The sequence below is a fragment of the Brachyhypopomus gauderio genome, chromosome 7, assembly GCF_052324685.1.
Source record: "Brachyhypopomus gauderio isolate BG-103 chromosome 7, BGAUD_0.2, whole genome shotgun sequence".
Lineage (NCBI taxonomy): Eukaryota > Metazoa > Chordata > Actinopteri > Gymnotiformes > Hypopomidae > Brachyhypopomus > Brachyhypopomus gauderio.
The window spans coordinates 5,845,039-5,854,959 of NC_135217.1; the positions used below are offsets into that span (position 1 = coordinate 5,845,039).

General features: G+C 53.1%; 1 protein-coding gene across 1 annotated transcript in view; it reads right to left on the reverse strand.

The window, feature by feature from the left end:
- Positions 1-9,921, reverse strand: part of specc1 (sperm antigen with calponin homology and coiled-coil domains 1) — a 63,553-nt gene that overhangs the window by 10,557 nt on the left and 43,075 nt on the right. The window lies entirely within an intron of this gene.

Sequence of the window (9,921 nt, forward strand, 5' to 3'; positions counted from 1 at the left end):
CTGTTTCCTGACTATGTACAGAAGCAACATGTTAAAACTAGTATTATATCAATATTAATCAGCAAATAGTTACTGGTAGTTGGTAGTTACTGATGGCTGGAAGACTGGTGAAAAGGGTAATCATAAATCTACCTTCAAGAAAGGTAATCCAGGACAATAAACAGAGGACATCTTTGAGGTGTCTATATCTGCAACAGTGGACTCCTACTGGGACACTAACCAGTGCATTATTATTATGATTGAAATAATTAAGAAGTCACCCAAAAGCTGTTGCTACCAAATGCATTTTTATTTTAAAAGTGCTCACACTTAATAAACTGAAAGTATAAAATGTAAACGTGTATTTTTCTTTAAAGTAAGAATATAATAACAGAACTGTCACGTTACGGTCCCCGACCCCTCCCTGTTGGGCGTGTGTTAACGTTGTCTGCGTCTACTCGTCTGCGTATCTCCGCGGGTGCGGGTGCGTCTTGTGATAATCCTCACCTGTGGCTCGTCTCGTCATCACGTGGGGTTTGTGTGGTTTGTCCATTTAATGTGCGTTCGCGCAGCGTCCTGTGCTCGTCGTTGTTTGAGTCACACATGTTCTATGTAAACGTGTTTTATGTGCGCTGTCTGCGCTTCGGTAAATGTAATAAACGTAACGATTTGGAAAGTGCAAAGGATTCTGTCTCGTCCATCGCCTTGCGCCCAACGTTACAAGAGCATTTTTAACTTTTTTAAACTGTAAAAACACTGGGTAAACTGTCAGTGACATGGACTAAATGTAAATAGTCACTGACACTGGATAAACTGTCCTTCTGTTTTTAGATTGCCGATTTGACTATCGTCGTTACCGTCACTGTCCGTCGCCATGTTGTTTTACAGTTAGTTAGACCGAGCACGCCTGCGTGAATTCAGTGACGAGGCGGGGGTTAAAGTTCACAAAAAAATCGATCTTTGGACGTACGAATCGATAATCAGATCATCATATGCGAATCGATTCTGAATCGGAAAATCGATTTTTTCAACACAGGCCTAGCACAAAGTCATGAAATAAAGTGTCTGTGGCCATCAGTGTGGGCGCCAGTGTGGGCACCAGTGTGGGCGTCAGTGTGGGCACCAGTGTGGGCGTCAGTGTGGGCACCAGTGTGGACGTCAGTGTGGGCACCAGTGTGGGCGTCAGTGTGGGCGTCAGTGTGGGCACCAGTGTGGACGTCAGTGTGGACGTCAGTGTGGGCGCCAGTGTGGGCGTCAGTGTGGGCGTCAGTGTGGGCGCCAGTGTGGGCGTCAGTGTGGGCGTCAGTGTGGGCGTCAGTGTGGGCATCAGTGTGGGCGCCAGTGTGGACGCCAGTGTGGGCACCAGTGTGGGCGTCAGTGTGGGCATCAGTGTGGGCGTCAGAGTGGGCTCCAGTGAGGGCGTCAGTGTGGGAGTCAGTGTGGGCACCAGTGTGGGCATCAGTGTGGGCACCAGTGTGGGCGTCAGTGTGGGCGTCAGTGTGGGCGTCAGTGTGGGCACCAGTGTGAGCGTCAGCTGATGTGCAGTCCCAGTCTGACAGTCCTAGAGCCTCTGCCCTACCACTCAAATCCTCCAGGTGCCACGCCAGACAATATCATACGAGTCAGCTCGCAAACCATTTTTGTCATTTGAATACATAATATATTTAATCAAACATTTTAAACTAAATTCAAATTGGCATGAGCTGTAATTGTGTCTCTTTTTCTCCCCTCTCTCACCCTTGGCTCTGCCCATAAAGGCTCAGGCTGGAGAAGCTCTGGTCAAAGAGAGGAAAAAGCCAGATGTGATTAGCTAGGACTGTAAACTATGCTTGTGTGAGAGAGAATGAGAGTGGGAGTGAAAGAAAGAGTGGGAGAGTCAGAGAAAGAGAGGGAGAGAGAATGAGAGTGAAAGAGAGAGTGGGAGAGACAAAGAAAGAGGGAGAGAGAGAGAATGAGAGTGAAAGAGAGTGGGAGAGACAGAGAAAGAGAGAGAGAGAATGAGAGTGAGAGTGAAAGAGAGAGAGACAGAAACACAAATAACCCAGAGGTGGCAAGGGCAGCCCTGTCTGCGTATGCTGCTGGAGCAGGGTTCTGAGACGTCAGTGTGGGTGGAGCAGGGGCCCTGGACGTCAGTGTGGGTGGAGCAGGGGCCCTGGACGTCAGTGTGGGTGGAGCAGGGGCCCTGGACGTCAGTGCGGGGGGAGCAGGGGGCCTGGACGTCAGTGTGGGTGGAGCAGGGGCCCTGGACGTCAGTGTGGGTGGAGCAGGGGCCCTGGACTTCAGTGCGGGGGGAGCAGGGGCCCTGGACGTCAGTGCGGGGGGAGCAGGGGCCCTGGACGTCAGTGCGGGGGGAGTAGGGGCCCTGGACGTCAGTGCAGGGGGGAGTAGGGGCCCTGGACGTCAGTGCAGGGGGGAGTAGGGGCCCTGAACGTCAGTGCGGGGGGAGCAGGGGCCCTGGACGTCAGTGCGGGGGGAGCAGGGGCCCTGGACGTCAGTGCGGGGGGAGTAGGGGCCCTGGACGTCAGTGCAGAGGGGAGTAGGGGCCCTGGACGTCAGTGCGGGGGGAGCAGGGGCCCTGGACGTCAGTGCGGGGGGAGCAGGGGCCCTGGACGTCAGTGCGGGGGGGAGCAGGGGGGGACGCAGGCCCAGCTGGAGCTACAGAGTGAAGCTGGAGGACAGGGTGACGTTCTCAAGCGATCTCCGATTGCTCCATGCGAGCAGGCGCTGAGGAAGCCGCTCACGTGACACTTGTGCACGTCAGAGGTCTCGCGGGCCGGGTTTCGAGGGACCGGGTCTGTGGTGTGGACGGCATACAGCAGTGACGTCCTGCCGAAAGGAAAACATCTGGGGTACCAGTGTCCCGGAATAGCCTTCCTGTCCACATCCCAGTGTGGGGCTTGTGTGCCTGAACGCACGCTTCACAGGAGCGGGGAACTGTGGAGTGGAGATGTTTTTGAGGAATCCGCCACCTCAATATCTTCCTCCCTCTCTCTCTATTTCTCTCTCCCTCTCTCTATCTCTGCGCCGTTATGAGGGGTTTTAGTTTAGTCTGCACCTCATTCCCCCACCGCCTTCCAAAGGCTCTGCGCTCGACGGGGGAGGCCGGTACATCGACGGCGGCGGTGGCAGACCGACCCCGAGCCCCCCCCCCCCCCCACCACTGTTTATATTTGTGCGAGAGGCAGAGCGAAAGGCGAGCAGCTGAATCCTCTGTCTGAATGGCGGCCCCCACAGCCGCTGTTTTCTTTTCTCATTGTCTCCGTCCTGAACAAACAGCGTTCGGGACGCGCTTTTTGTTGTTGGGCTTTTCACAAGGTAGAAAAGAGCGAGAGAAAGCGGAAACTGACCTAAATAAACTGGATCAAAGAGTGTATAAAAATACAGTGGGAACTCAGGATCAGGCCTGTGCTTCACTAGAAAGGACGGAGACCTTGGCGGTGTTTGAACTATGAATATCAGACCTCATTCTTTAACCATTCCACATCTTATCTCAGTTTTGTTTTTATTTTTTGTCCTAAATGCCTGGAACCTCAGCTCAGACTCTCAGCTCAGTACTGAAGTGATGTAAATACTGATAACAGATCAGGATGAAACGTCTTCTGTACTGGATGAACAGTAAGTAATGTCTTGCTGTCACATGGAACTGTTTTACAGTGATGTTTCACGCCCGCCTAAACCCTCAACAAGCTGATAAATTAAAGACTTAACAAAACATTATCCAGACACCCTAAAGTGCCTCTGTAAGTGAGCATAAACACTCGGACATGACCGCCGTGTGAATTACGGGGAGCGTGGCAGAGAACGTGGAAGGTAATATTAACGTATCGATATTGTAATTATCACAGGACCTCACACATTCCTTGCAAATGTGATTGTTTGTGTTCTCATTAATTCCCTGTCATTCACTTTAACCCAGTCCAGCGTTTCATTATTAAGAGCCCCTCGTAATCAATGGCCTTCTGGGAAACTGACATTTGAACGTGAGCTACGTGTCGCCCACCTTCCAAATGCACAGACACACTACTAATGCTCTGCCTGGTCAGAGCACTGTGTGTGTGTGTATGTGTGTGTGTGTGTGTATGTGTGTGTGTATATGTGTGTGTGTGTGTGTGTGTGGTTTTAGGGGGAGGGGCGTAGTGGTTATTTAGTATTACTGTAGGTACCAGCCTCAGGCCCTGGAGGAGTTAGCTTCATGGTAACCTTGGAGACAGCAGGTCTGTGCTGGTGACAGGCCTCACATAGCTGTTTACTGTCTGTCCGCTGATTTGGTCCCCAGGCACAATATATGCAATACACAGACTTTCACACACCTTCACAATCGACCAATTAATGCCACGGACACTTCACCGCTGACCCGTGTGACCTCAGACACGACATTGCCGTTGCAGTGACCTCGAAGTACACATGTAAACAAAAATAAATTAGGACCCTCACTATCAATTGTTCGGAGACAGGACTGAGCAGTCAATAACACTACTGTACTCAGAATGTGTTAAAGCCATATAAACAGGACAAACACAGGCGAGGGCGGTTTAACCCACACTCACTACAGCTCAGGACAAATACAGATGAGGGTGGTTTAACCCACACTCACTACAGCTCAGGACAAACACATATGAGGGCGGTTTAACCCACACTCACTACAGCTCAGGACAAATACAGATGAGGGCGGTTTAACCCACACTCACTACAGCTCAGGACAAACACAGATGAGGGCGGTTTAACCCACACTCACTACAGCTCAGGACAAACACAGATGAGGGCGGTTTAACCCACACTCACTACAGCTCAGGACAAACACAGATGAGGGCGGTTTAACCCACACTCACTACAGCTCAGGACAAACACAGATGAGGGCAGTTTAACCCACACTCACTACAGCTCAGGACAAACACAGATGAGGGCAGTTTAACCCACACTCACTACAGCTCAGGACAAATACAGATGAGGGCGGTTTAACCCACACTCACTACAGCTCAGGACAAACACATACGAGGGCGGTTTAACCCACACTCACTACAGCTCAGGACAAACACAGATGAGGGCGGTTTAACCCACACTCACTACAGCTCAGGACAAACACAGATGAGGGCAGTTTAACCCACACTCACTACAGCTCAGGACAAACACAGATGAGGGCGGTTTAACCCACACTCACTACAGCTCAGGACAAACACAGATGAGGGTGGTTTAACCCACACTCACTACAGCTCAGGACAAACACAGATGAGGGCGGTTTAACCCACACTCACTACAGCTCAGGACAAACACATACGAGGGCGGTTTAACCCACACTCACTACAGCTCAGGACAAACACATATGAGGGCGGTTTAACCCACACTCACTACAGCTCAGGACAAACACAGATGAGGGCGGTTTAACCCACACTCACTACAGCTCAGGACAAACACAGATGAGGGCGGTTTAACCCACACTCACTACAGCTCAGGACAAACACAGATGAGGGCGGTTTAACCCACACTCACTACAGCTCAGGACAAACACAGATGAGGGCAGTTTAACCCACACTCACTACAGCTCAGGACAAACACAGACGAGGGCGGTTTAACACACACTCACTACAGCTCAGGACAAACACATACGAGGGCGGTTTAACTCACACTCACTACAGCTCAGGACAAACACAGATGAGGGTGGTTTAACCCACACTCACTACAGCTCAGGACAAACACATATGAGGGTGGTTTAACCCACTCACTACAGCTCAGGACAAACACATATGAGGGTGGTTTAACCCACTCACTACAGCTCAGGACAAACACATACGAGGGCGGTTTAACACACACTCACTACAGCTCAGGACAAACGTGGTCCCCAGGCCCCTATGTTATGTGGGCTGCAGTATGGTGGTCAGTATGGAGGCTTTTTATTGCACTGCCTGTGACTAAATTTGACTAATTTGACTAAAGGCCAACAGCCCAGCAAGAGTGAGAAGCTGACCCTGAGAAGGCCCAAGACTTGTGTGTGGGGTCTCCCCCCTCTCTCTCTCTCTATCACTACTTACCTCTCTCTTCCCTCTCATTCTCTCTCTCTTTCTCTCTCTCACTACTTACCTCTCTTCCCTCTCTCTCTCAAAACAAGACCTCAGGCAAGCACGCACCAAACAAGACAGATGAGGACAATAAAGCAGCGTGTGTGTGTGTGTGCGTGCGTGTGTGTGAGAGAGAGAGACAGCACAGTCAATATTCATACTGTTTATTGATAAAGCACCCTCTGATGAGTTTCATCCCTTAGGAAATGAGCAGTAAAGTGATGTAGAATTTAATCTGTGGCCATTATTAGAGAGGATTTCTCTGCAGTACGTGCACTCCTCCCTGTCTTCACTCCTCCCTGTCTTCACTCCCCTCCCTGTCTTCACTCTCCTCCCTGTCTTCACCCCCTCCCTGTCTTCACTCCTCCCTGTCTTCACCCCCCTCCCTGTCTTCACCCCCCTCCCTGTCTTCACTCCCCTCCCTGTCTTCACTCCTCCCTGTCTTCACTCCTCCCTGTCTTCACCCCTCCCTGTCTTCACTCCTCCCTGTCTTCACTCCTCCCTGTCTTCACTCCCCTCTCTGTCTTCACTCCTCCCTGTCTTCACTCCCCTCCCTGTCTTCACTCCCCTCCCTGTCTTCACCCCCCTCCCTGTCTTCACTCCTCCCTGTCTTCACTCCTCCCTGTCTTCACTCCTCCCTGTCTTCACTCCCCTCTCTGTCTTCACTCCTCCCTGTCTTCACTCCCCTCCCTGTCTTCACCCCCCTCCCTGTCTTCACTCCCCTCCCTGTCTTCACTCCTCCCTGTCTTCACCCCCCTCCCTGTCTTCACTCCCCTCCCTGTCTTCACTCCTCCCTGTCTTCACTCCTCCCTGTCTTCACTCCTCCCTGTCTTCACCCCTCCCTGTCTTCACTCCTCCCTGTCTTCACTCCCCTCCCTGTCTTCACTCCTCCCTGTCTTCACTCCCCTCCCTGTCTTCACTCCCCTCCCTGTCTTCACTCCTCCCTGTCTTCACTCCTCCCTGTCTTCACTCCCCTCCCTGTCTTCACTCCCCCCTGTCTTCACTCTCCTCCCTGTCTTCACTCCTCCCTGTCTTCACCCCTCCCTGTCTTCACTCCTCCCTGTCTTCACTCCCCTCCCTGTCTTCACTCCTCCCTGTCTTCACTCCTCCCTGTCTTCACTCCCCTCCCTGTCTTCACTCCCCCCTGTCTTCACTCCCCTCCCTGTCTTCACTCCTCCCTGTCTTCACCCCCCTCCCTGTCTTCACTCCTCCCTGTCTTCACCCCCCTCCCTGTCTTCACCCCTCCCTGTCTTCACTCCCCTCCCTGTCTTCACTCCTCCCTGTCTTCACCCCCCTCCCTGTCTTCACTCCCCTCCCTGTCTTCACTCCTCCCTGTCTTCACCCCCCTCCCTGTCTTCACTCCCCTCCCTGTCTTCACTCCTCCCTGTCTTCACTCCTCCCTGTCTTCACTCCTCCCTGTCTTCACCCCTCCCTGTCTTCACCCCTCCCTGTCTTCACTCCTCCCTGTCTTCACTCCTCCCTGTCTTCACCCCTCCCTGTCTTCACTCCCCTCCCTGTCTTCACTCCTCCCTGTCTTCACCCCTCCCTGTCTTCACTCCTCCCTGTCTTCACTCCTCCCTGTCTTCACCCCTCCCTGTCTTCACTCCTCCCTGTCTTCACTCTCCTCCCTGTCTTCACTCTCCTCCCTGTCTTCACTCCTCCCTGTCTTCACCACCCTCCCTGTCTTCACCCCTCCCTGTCTTCACCCCTCCCTGTCTTCACTCCCCTCCCTGTCTTCACTCCTCCCTGTCTTCACCCCTCCCTGTCTTCACTCCTCCCTGTCTTCACTCCTCCCTGTCTTCACCCCTCCCTGTCTTCACTCCCCTCCCTGTCTTCACCCCCCTCCCTGTCTTCACTCCTCCCTGTCTTCACTCCTCCCTGTCTTCACTCCCCTCCCTGTCTTCACTCTCCTCCCTGTCTTCACTCCCCTCCCTGTCTTCACTCCCCTCCCTGTCTTCACTCCTCCCTGTCTTCACCCCCCTCCCTGTCTTCACTCCCCCCTGTCTTCACTCCTCCCTGTCTTCACCCCCCTCCCTGTCTTCACTCCCCCCTGTCTTCACTCCTCCCTGTCTTCACTCCTCCCTGTCTTCACTCCCCTCCCTGTCTTCACTCCTCCCTGTCTTCACTCCCCTCCCAGGGCAAAGAGGAAGGAGGCGACCGCTTGGCTGAGGACGCGTCTCCCATAACGGCACAGATCAGACCGCCGACGTGCTGAGTGTGTGTGTGTGTGTGTGTGTGCTCTGTCCGTATCTGCATATTAGATGGCAATTAGCCAACTCCCTGCCTGTGAGTGCCTATAGGGCCTCATGACGGAGGCTCGGGCTACTGCTGTGACCTTTCCATGGGCTGGGATGGAGCTGATCTTGGTGTGTGTAGGTGTAGGGGGGAGGGGGGGGGGGGTCCTGCCGTGCTCCTGTGCTCTACAGCAGACACCAGACCCTACGTTAAGGAAGATTGAGGTGTCTTATAAACTACACACACAGGCACTTAACAAGGTTAACTTGCATTTGCAAAGGTACAGGCACACACATTCCACAGGAAGTCACCCACACACAATTTCACATACAACTGCACTTGACACGTCTGTCGCATCTCCCTACGGTGGTTCAGGTCTGAGGTCTCACTGAAAGGTCTTGCTAAGTTCTTCCCGTAAGGTCTGACTGAGGTCTTACTGAGGTCTAATTCAGAACAGCGTTTGCCATGACACACAGCTCCACTGTGCCAGAATCCCTCCCAGAAGCTTAGGAAGAATCTGCCTCTTAAGTGACATAACATAACACCCACCAGCCCCGTTATTCAGAGTCCCGAAACTCCATGCAGTTCAGCATGACAAATACAGGTAGCCACGCCCTCTCCGAGGTGGGCCCAGGCCCTGCTCCACACCTTACCCTGCTGTGCTGTTGACCTACAGGACAAATACAGGTAGCCACGCCCTCTCCGAGGTGGGCCCAGGCCCTGCTCCACACCTGACCCTGCTGTGCTGTTGACCTACAGGACAAATACAGGTAGCCACGCCCTCTCCGAGGTGGGCCCAGGCCCTGCTCCACACCTGACCCTGCTGTGCTGTTGACCTACAGGACAAATACAGGTAGCCACGCCCTCTCCGAGGTGGGCCCAGGCCCTGCTCCACACCTTACCCTGCTGTGCTGTTGACCTACAGGACAAATACAGGTAGCCACGCCCTCTCCGAGGTGGGCCCAGGCCCTGCTCCACACCTTACCCTGCTGTGCTGTTGACCTACAGGACAAATACAGGTAGCCACGCCCTCTCCGAGGTGGGCCCAGGCCCTGCTCCACACCTGACCCTGCTGTGCTGTTGACCTACAGGACAAATACAGGTAGCCACGCCCTCTCCGAGGTGGGCCCAGGCCCTGCTCCACACCTGACCCTGCTGTGCTGTTGACCTACAGGACAAATACAGGTAGCCACGCCCTCTCCGAGGTGGGCCCAGGCCCTGCTCCACACCTGACCCTGCTGTGCTGTTGACCTACAGGACAAATACAGGTAGCCACGCCCTCTCCGAGGTGGGCCCAGGCCCTGCTCCACACCTTACCCTGCTGTGCTGTTGACCGGTGCTACAGGGCTGTCCAGGTGCAAGAGGAGCATATCTGCCCTGCCCTGTCTGCCCTCCTCTGTGCATCAGGGTGTTTTCATCTTCCATCATTCAAACCATGCAACAAAAACCCCTCTTTAACTTTTTTTTTGTTCTAATAACATCCACAATAACTGCAGAGCAGTCGATAACCATGTCACAGAATTGTAATGAGTTATATTGAAATCACAATTATAATTGTAAAGCCTATAAACAACCAGTGTTCCGTACTGTCAAATGAACACTGCCTGGTAATAAGGAGATAATTGGATGTTGGCTGAATGATCTTAGGCCATGC